This window comes from Oncorhynchus clarkii, chromosome 26 (genome assembly GCF_045791955.1).
Source record: "Oncorhynchus clarkii lewisi isolate Uvic-CL-2024 chromosome 26, UVic_Ocla_1.0, whole genome shotgun sequence".
Lineage (NCBI taxonomy): Eukaryota > Metazoa > Chordata > Actinopteri > Salmoniformes > Salmonidae > Oncorhynchus > Oncorhynchus clarkii.
Genome location: NC_092172.1, coordinates 14,160,485 through 14,169,952, shown reverse-complemented (window position 1 = coordinate 14,169,952; position 9,468 = coordinate 14,160,485).

Here is a 9,468-nt window from a genome sequence, read left to right as displayed (position 1 = left end):
CTACAAATATGTGGGTTAGTGATACACACTTAAAGCAACAAGAGGTAACAGGAAAGCCCGAGTAGGGAGTATAGGACATATCACAGCAAGCAATATCCACCCTTTTGAAGACTTCCTAAAAGGAACAATCACCTTCAGTAGAAAGGGTTATTAGAAGGTTCTCTAAACAAAGAAGAGTTGATTTAGTTTCTTTGAAAAACCCAATGGAAGAGAATGAAAGGAGAAGAGAACAGATACAACCCACCCACCTACACACACACACACACACACACACACACACACACACACACACACACACACACACACACACACACACACACACACACACACACACACACACACACAGAGAGAGGCTGAGTGAAAGTGTTTGAGGATATTTCACAGGCTTGTCTCACCAGGAGAGTGGAGCAGCCTAGATTCATACTGTGAGGGAGGGACTGTTTGCCTGTGTAACAGTCTGGCCGATACTTTTCCTGTATTACTAATGCAGCAGGATAAGATTATAAAAACAGGGATTTGCCCTCTGTTAAACTCACTTCAACTTTACTTTTACTGTAATACTTGAAAGACACGGTGCAGTCAAAATCAGATGTACCTGTATTTTATATATATTTCCAAACTATAAGGTTGGAATAATAATGTGAAATTGTGAAAATAGTGATAATGATCAATGCCCTTTTAGTATGATAGCTGTTTGAAAAGACCGTCTGAAATATCAGCGTGTTTTGGTGGGAGGGAGTTTTGGCTTTACATGGTGACATCACCATGTGGTAAATGAGTTAATAGACCAATAAGAAAGAGAGTTCCAAACTTCTCTGCCAATAACAGCTAGTTTTGAGTCAAACCACGCCCAGACAGTCCTAGCAAAATTCTTGCCTGAGAAATTGTTCTTTGCTAAGAAGCTATTTTTTTACCATTTTAAATTAAAACAATCACAGTAAGGTCACAGTAAGGTACTTAATTGTTACCCAGAAATGTTGCATTGGACCTTAAAGGCAATTTTTTATAATGATTGCGTAAAGAATTACGATTTGAATGTGTTGGGTGACCATAGCCAGTGGTGTTTGTTCAGGAAGCATTGTCATCCGATTCCAAGACGGCATAGCAGTGCAGACGTGTTTTGTTCATCTTCTCGTGTACTTTTGTATTTTTTCGTCTTTTTTGTATATATTTCAATTTTATTTTCATCTCTTCTCCATTTTAGTTCAATTATACCTTCCGGTAACCTGCCTCACCCAATGTGATACGGAACCACTATTATTTTTTATTTTTAGACATTATAGCAAGAACCACCTAGCCATCAGAAGCTAACCAGCTAATTAGCTACAAGCTATTTAGTCATTGGTAGCCACTGCTTGTGGCCTTTATCTTCTGCACAGGTACCAGCCCGTTTTTTAGCTTGGATAATACTCGCCAGCCTACCAGTAACGGACTGTCTCTCCACTACAACGCTGGATTCCTGCCGTAATCCCTGGACCATTCTCCTGATCTTCACAGCTAGCTAGCACCCACCGAGTTACCCAGTACCGAAACTATCCCTGAGGCCCACCTCCCGACCTACTCAGTTTTTCACCCGGACTCCACCCAAACACAGCTAGAACCCACTACTCCACCGGATCCTTGCCATAAGCTCTGGACCTTGGCACCGGATCACCGCTGCTACCGAGTGCTAATGCCCCTGCCCCGAAGCTAGCACCAGTTAGCCGTGAACCAGGCGCATCGCCTGAATAGAAAACTAAATTACTACAACTACAATACCTCTTTCGCCATCTGGCTTGGATCCTTTGTCGACACGGCGCCCCGCCGCACCACCACGACTGGTCTGCAGACGAATACTCCATCCACTGTGGCTTCAACCGGCCTCCGTCGGACGTCGGAGCAGACGCTTCTACTAGCCCCGGGCTTCTAACTTTAAACGCTGTGTCGCCCTCGTGCTAGCGTGGTAGCGACTACTCCGCGGCTTTCCTCTTCCATCTATTGCTGCCCCCTGGACCCTATGATCACTTGGCTACATAGCTGATGCCCGCTGGACTGTCCATTAATCACGGTACTCCATTCTGTGTGTAGTTAACCGAACCTCTCTGCCCAGTCATTGACATTTTACCTGTTGTTGTTTTAGCTGATTAGCTGTTGTTGTCTCACCCGTTGTTGTCTTAGTTAGCTCTCCAAATCAACACCTGTGCTTACTTTATGCCTCGCTGTATGTCTCTCTCATATGTCAATATGCCTTGTATACTGTTGTTTATGTTGGTTATCATTGTTTTAGTTTACTGCGGAGCCCCTAGTTCCACTCATTATAACTCTGATACCTCCTTTGTCCCACCTCCCACACATGCGGTGACCTCACCCATTATAACCAGCTTATCCAGAGATACAACCTCTCTTATCATCCCTCAGTGCCTGGGCTTACCTCCACTGTACCCACACACCACCATACCCCTGTCTGCACATTATGCCCTGAATTTATTCTACCATGCCCAGAAATCTGCTCCTTTTATTCTTTGTCCCCAACGCTCTAGGCGACCAGTTTTGATAGTCTTTAGCCGTACCCTCATCCTACTCCTCCTCTGTTCCTCAGGTGATGTGGAGGTAAACACAGGCCCTGCGTGTCCCCAGGCACCCTCATTTGTTGACTTCTGTGATCGAAAAAACCTTGGTTTCATGCATGGCAACATCAGAAGCCTCCTCCCTAAGTTTGTTTTACTCACTGCTTTAGCACACTCCGCCAACCCAGATGTCCTTGCCGTGTCTGAATCCTGGGTTAGGGAAGGCCACCAACAATTCTGAGATTTCCATACACAGCTACAACATTTTCCGTCAAGATAGAACTGCCAAAGGGGGAGGAGTTGCAATCTACTGCAGAGATAGCCTGCAAAGTTCTGTCATACTTTCCAGGTCTATACCCAAACAGTTTGAACTTCTAATTTAAAAAATTAACCTCTCCAGAAATAAGTCTCTCACTGTTGCCGCCTGCTATCGACCCCCCCTCCGCTCCCAGCTGTGTCCTGGACACCATTTTTGAATTGATTGCCCCCCATCTAGCTTCAGAGTTCGTTCTGTTATGTGACCTAAACTGGGATATGCTTAACACCCCGGCAGTCCTACAATCTAAGCTAGATGCCCTCAATCTCACACAAATCATCAAGGAACCCACCAGGTACAACACTAAATCCGTAAACATGGGCATAGACATAGACATTATCCTGACCGATTTGCCCTCCAAATACACCTCCGCTGTTTTCAATCAGGATCTCAGCGATCACTGCCTCATTGCCTGTATCCGCTATGGGTCCGGGGTCAAACGACCAACCCTCATCATTGTCAAACGCTCCCTAAAACACTTCTGCGAGCAGGCTTTTCTAATCGACCTGGCCCGGGTATCCTGGAAGGATATTGACCTCATCCCGTCGGTCGAGGATGCCTGGTCATTCTTTGAAAGTAGTTTCCTCACCATCTTAGATAAGCATGCCCCGTTCAAAAAATGCAGAACTAAGAACAGATATAGCCCTTGGTTCACTCCAGACCTGACTGCCCTTGAACAGCACAAAAAACATCCTGTGGCGGACTGCAATAGCATCGAATAGTCCCCATGATATGCAACTGTTCAGGGAAGTCAGGAACCAATATATGCAGCTTTTTCAAGCAGAAATTCGCTCTAACTCTAACTCAAAAAAGTTTGGGACACTGTAAAGTCCATGGAGAACAAGAGCACCTCCTCCCAGCTGCCCACTGCACTGAGGCTAGGTAACACGGTCACCACTGATAAATCCATGATGATCGAAAATTTCAAAAAGCATTTCTCAACGGCTGGCCATGCTTTCCTCCTGGCTACTTCCAACCCCGGCCAACAGCTCCGCCTCCCCGCAGCTACTCGGCCAAGCCTCCCCGGCTTCTCCTTCACCCAAATCCAGACAGCAGATGTTCTGAAAGAGGTGCAAAACCTGGACCCTTACAAATCAGCTGGGCTAGACAATCTGGACCCTCTCTTTCTAAAACTATCCGCCACCATTGTTGCAAACCCTATTACCAGCCTGTTCAGCCTCTCTTTCGTATCGTCCGAGATCCTTAAAGATTGGAAAGCTGCCACGGTCATCCCCCTCTTCAAGGTGGTGTCACCCTAGACCCAAACTGTTATAGACCTATATCCATCCTGCCCTGCCTTTCTAAAGTCTTCGAAAGCCAAGTTAATAAACAGATCACTGACCATTTCGAATTCCACCGTACCTTCTCTCTGTATATATCAATGATGTCGCTCTTGCTGCGGGCGATTCCCTGATCCACCTCTATGCAGACGACACCATTCTGTATACTTCTGGCCCTTCCTTGGACACTGTGCTAACTAACCTCCAAATGCCATACAACAGCTTCAATGCCATACAACACTCCTTCCGTGGCCTCCAACTGCTCTTAAACGCTAGTAAAACCAAATGCATGCTTTTCAACCATTCGCTGCCCACACCCCCCCCGCCCGATTAGCATCACCACCCTGGACGGTTCCGACCTAGAATATGTGGACAACTATAAATACCTAGGTGTCTGGCTAGACTGTAAACTTTCCTTCCAGACTCATATTAAACATCTCCAATCCAAAATCAAATCGGCTTTCTATTTCGCAACAAAGCCTTCTTCACTCACGCCGCCAAACTTACTCTAGTAAAACGGACTATCCTACCGATACTCGACTTCGGCGATGTCATCTACAAAATAGCTTCCAACACTTTACTCAGCAAACTGGATGCAGTCTATCACAGTGCCATCCGTTTTGTTACCAAATCACCTTATACCACCCACCACTGCGACCTGTATGCTCTAGTCGGCTGGCCCTCGCTACATATTCGTCGCCAGACCCACTGGCTCCAGGTCATCTATAAGTCTATGCTAGGTAAAGCTCCACCTTATCTCAGTTCACTGGTCATGATAACAACACCCACCCGTAGCACACGTTCCAGCAGGTATATCTCACTGATCATCCCCAAAGCCAACACCCCATTTGGCCACCTTTCCTTCCAGTTCTCTGCTGCCAGTGACTGGAACGAATTTCAAAAATCGCTGAAGTTGGAGACTTTTATTTCCCTCGCCAACTTTAAACATCAACTATCTGAGCAGCTAATCGATCGCTGCAGCTGTACATAGTCCATCTGTAAATAGCCCACCCAATCTACCTACCTCATCCCCATACTGTTTTTATTTTATTTACTTTTCTGCTCTTTTGCACACCAGTATCTCTACTTGCACATCATCATCTTCTGCTCTTTTATCACTCGAGTGTTAATCTGCTAAATTGTAATTATTCTCTCCTTTTGGCCTATTTATTGCTTACCTCCTCATGCCTTTTGCACACACTGTATATAGACTTTCTTTTTTCTACTGTGTCATTGACTTGTTTATTGTGTATTGGCTTGTTTATTGTTTACTCCATGTGTAACTCTGTGTTGTTGTCTGTGTCACACTGCTATGCTTTATCTTGGCCAGGTCGCAGTTGAAAATGAGAACTTGTTCTCAACTAGCCTACCTGGTTAAATAAAGGTGAAATTAAAAAAAATGAAAATATTTCTCATCTCCGGAGAACAAAATGTCCAATATTTCCTGTGTCATCCCCATGGGTGTTATGTTCCTCCTGTTTGTCCCTGTATTACCCTGACCACTCTGAGGGGACTTCCTCTCTGTGATGGCTATTTGTTCAAGCTGCTCTCAGCCTTTTCCTTACGGTACACAGACACTTCTAAAAAAAGTCCTCCAGATTATTGTGTGTGTGTGCGAGTACGTGTGTGTGTGTACGCGTGTGTGCTTGCTGGAAAGAGAGGACAGGGTAACAGAATACACGACAGTGAGTTACTGTACATCATTTGACATCAGCTTTATTATTGTATTTGTTAAACTTTTTTTTACTTTTATTTAACTAGGCAAGTCAGTTAAGAACAAATTCTTATTCACGATGACGGCCTACACCGGCCAAACCCGAATGACGCTGGGCCACTTGTGTGCCCCCCTACTGTATGGGACTCCCAATCACGGCCGGATGTGATACAGCCTGGGGAAGGTGGGGAGGCATTCCTAGGCTCTACATTTAAAATGGACAAGTGTGAATGTAATCCATGTTATGGCATGTGATTCAGTTTGTGTAAACATTGGGAACACATTTTGGCCTCTAAGAACTCTCATGCTACAGGCGTGGCTCTATGGGGATCAACTGAGGTCTTATACTGCTTAGGCTCTAGGAAAGGAAGCAGTGGGTGTGAGGAGGGTCGATGAGGGTGATGAGTGACTTGTAAAATACATGGTGAGCTGTACAGTGTTGCAGAGTTAAATCTGACATTATCCTCATTGTGAGGGTGTCATAGACCGTCACTCAGGACAAAGTTGAGATCCATTCACACCCATAGGAGAGGTACAGGGCAGCTTACAGTCCTAGAGATCCATCTATTAAAACTCCCACGAGGCCAGAGGGAGTGGACAGGTAATTGATGTATCTAATAACCAGTCACGGAACACTTAATCATGTCAAAGCTACATGGATCTTCATTCCATGGCCTGTCTATCTATCTCTGCCGGTCTCTGCCTGTCTGTCTCCTCTCCATCAATATTCATTAGTCCACCTTTGGTCTTTACCATCTTACTTCCTCTGACACAGTTACAAAGCTTCTAAGTGTTCTGACTTGGCCTTAGCATTCTATCCTTACTTACTCTCAGATCAATGATAGAACTAACTAGCTATAAGCTCACTAAGCATTCCAACATCATTTGACCATAATTTGAGACAAGGCTTGAAGACATAACTTGAGACTGCTCTACTCCCCACTCAAGCATTCTCTTGGTGAGGATAATTGAATTGAGAGGAAGGAGAGAAAAGGAATTATTATGCAACCAGACACTGCCAAAAAATAACCCCCAGACATGCGGTCTCATTCTGCAGAGCCTTCCTGCTGCACACATATTCTGTGGCACAACATCAAGGCCACAGGTAATTCATCTTCTGGCTGTTACTGCGCTTTTCAAATTAATTCAATGAATAAAGGCTCACCTTCATTTTCAGAGAGGATAAACATGTTGCTCTGTGGTCAAAGAGAAAGGAGAGATTGTCTTTGGGAATGGAGGGAACAAAGAGCGGGAGAAGGAGAGATGGAGCAGCCTGGTCTGAAATACTAGACGTAATATAGTAAATGTAAATTCAGGACACTTAAATTAGCATGATATGTTACATTTGATATGGTTGCACAAGAAAGAAGGTTACTTTAAACTTAAAGAGGGTGGTTGGTCTGGGTGAATGGGTCTGCATATAACGCAAACGTCTAGCAGCCCAACTTTAGCATTTGAGCTATTTAGCATCTTTGCAACTATTTACTACATTTCAGCTACTTTTCAACTACTTAACATATTAGCTAACCCTTCCCCTAACAATAACTTATAACTCTAACCTTAACCCCTGACCCCTATCCTAGATGACATTAGCCACTTAGTTAACCTTAGCGTTAACCACCTAGCCACCTAGCTAACATTAGCCACAACAAATTGAAAATCGCAACATATTTACGAATTGCAATTCGTAACATATCATAGGAATTGTAATTCGTAAGATATGATACAAAATGGATGATGGACATCTACAAATTAATACATGCCAGTAGAGGCTCCTCAGAGGAGGAAGTGGAGGACCGTGAATTTCATACATATCAAAATAGCAAAATATAAAAAAGTTATCCTTTTTAGTTAAAACTATACTAAAATATATTTACATCATCACCAAATAATTGATTAAAACACACTGTTTTGCAATGAAGTTTCTATAGTAGCCTCAACAGCACCATGGTGTAGCCGGAGGACAGCTAGTTTCCGTCCTCCTCTTTGTACATTGACTTGAATACAGAACCTAAGAGGCTCATGGTTATTACCCCCTTCCATAGACTAACAGAGTAATTATAAAAACTTCTGGAGAACGTCCTCCAACCTCTCAGAGCTCTTGCAGCATGAACTGACATGTTGTCCACCCAATTAATGGTTCAGATAATTAATCTAGTACTGAAATCTATCTAGCACTGCAATGCATAAAATGTGGTGAGTAGTTGACTCAGAGAGAGAAAGACAATGGTTGAACAATTCTGAGCAAATTAATTTCTTTAAAAATTCAAGAGAAACGAGAGAGAGAGATTTTGTTTTATTTTTTTCACTTTCACTTAGCTAACAAATGCAGCTAGCTAGTTTAGCATACTCAAACACCCGGCTCAAACAGAGAGGGATGCTATGTTAGCAAGCTGGCTATGGCTATCCAACACTGGAATTCTTCCAAGTCAGGGTTTCTTAATTTATTGCCACCAGGGCCCGCCTGTGTAACTGCTTGGAGCGGGTTGTTGACAACGATGTAGGTTCATGAGTAGTGGTTAGTGGTTATGATATGAAGGTTTGGCTTTGAAAGTTTTTTTTGTCTGGTCTCAGACAGCTGATGTGTTGTGCACTGAAATCCACAAGCGAAGAGAAAAGGTGAGAGGTGGAGAACACATAGTTATGAGAAGGAGTTCTACAACAAGCAAAATGATTATGCTGTTTGTATGTGGCTGCTATGAAAGTGAACTGTGTTTGCATGTGATCAAGGATTTAGTAATTCCGCCGATTCTGTTGAAAAGCATTTCTTAAACGGAATGAAATGGGGATAAACATACAGGAATTTGTCCAATAGAAAGTCTCGATTTCAACTGTTGATCTAATGATTACACCTTAGATCCGCTAGATGCAGGCAAGCATGTGCAATATGGTATTGAATGTGTCACTGTCTGTCACCTTGATTATTCAAATTTGATGTACACCTATATTGTACACTTTCATTCATAGGCTAGGTTGTAGCAACCTCATGATGGGTATAGTGAAAATTCAAGTATCATGTAGTAGCCTAAACCTGTCGATGTTACATTGAGCTGGGTGAATGAAATATGAATGACAGTCATCCAATATGCTATAATATAAATAAGGCCATGCTCGTAAAAAAATGCAATCTCTCACCAAAAAATGTGAATAACCTTTTCCTGCAGTGGGCTAAATCAGGTTTCTTAAACAAATCTACTTTGAAACAAAAGTATACACCACACACACATGGTTATGGGCTTAACAAAAAGAAGAGCTCTGTACCATGTCAGATATACACTGAATGTACAAAACATTAAAGGCACCTACTCTTTCCATGACATAGGCATACCAGGTGAATCCAGGTGAAAGCTATGATCTCTTATTGATGTCACTTGTTAAATTCACTTTAATCAGTATAGATGAAGGGGAGTAGACAGGTTAAAGAAGGATTTTTAAGCCTTGAGAAAATTGAGACATGGAAAGCATTGGAGTCAAAATGGGCCAACATGGGCCAGCATCCCTGTGGAACGCTTTCGACACCATGCCCGACGAATTGAGGCTCTTCTGAGGGCAAAAGGGGGGTGCAACTCAATATTAGGAAGGTGTCCTTAATGTTTTATACACTCAGTGTAG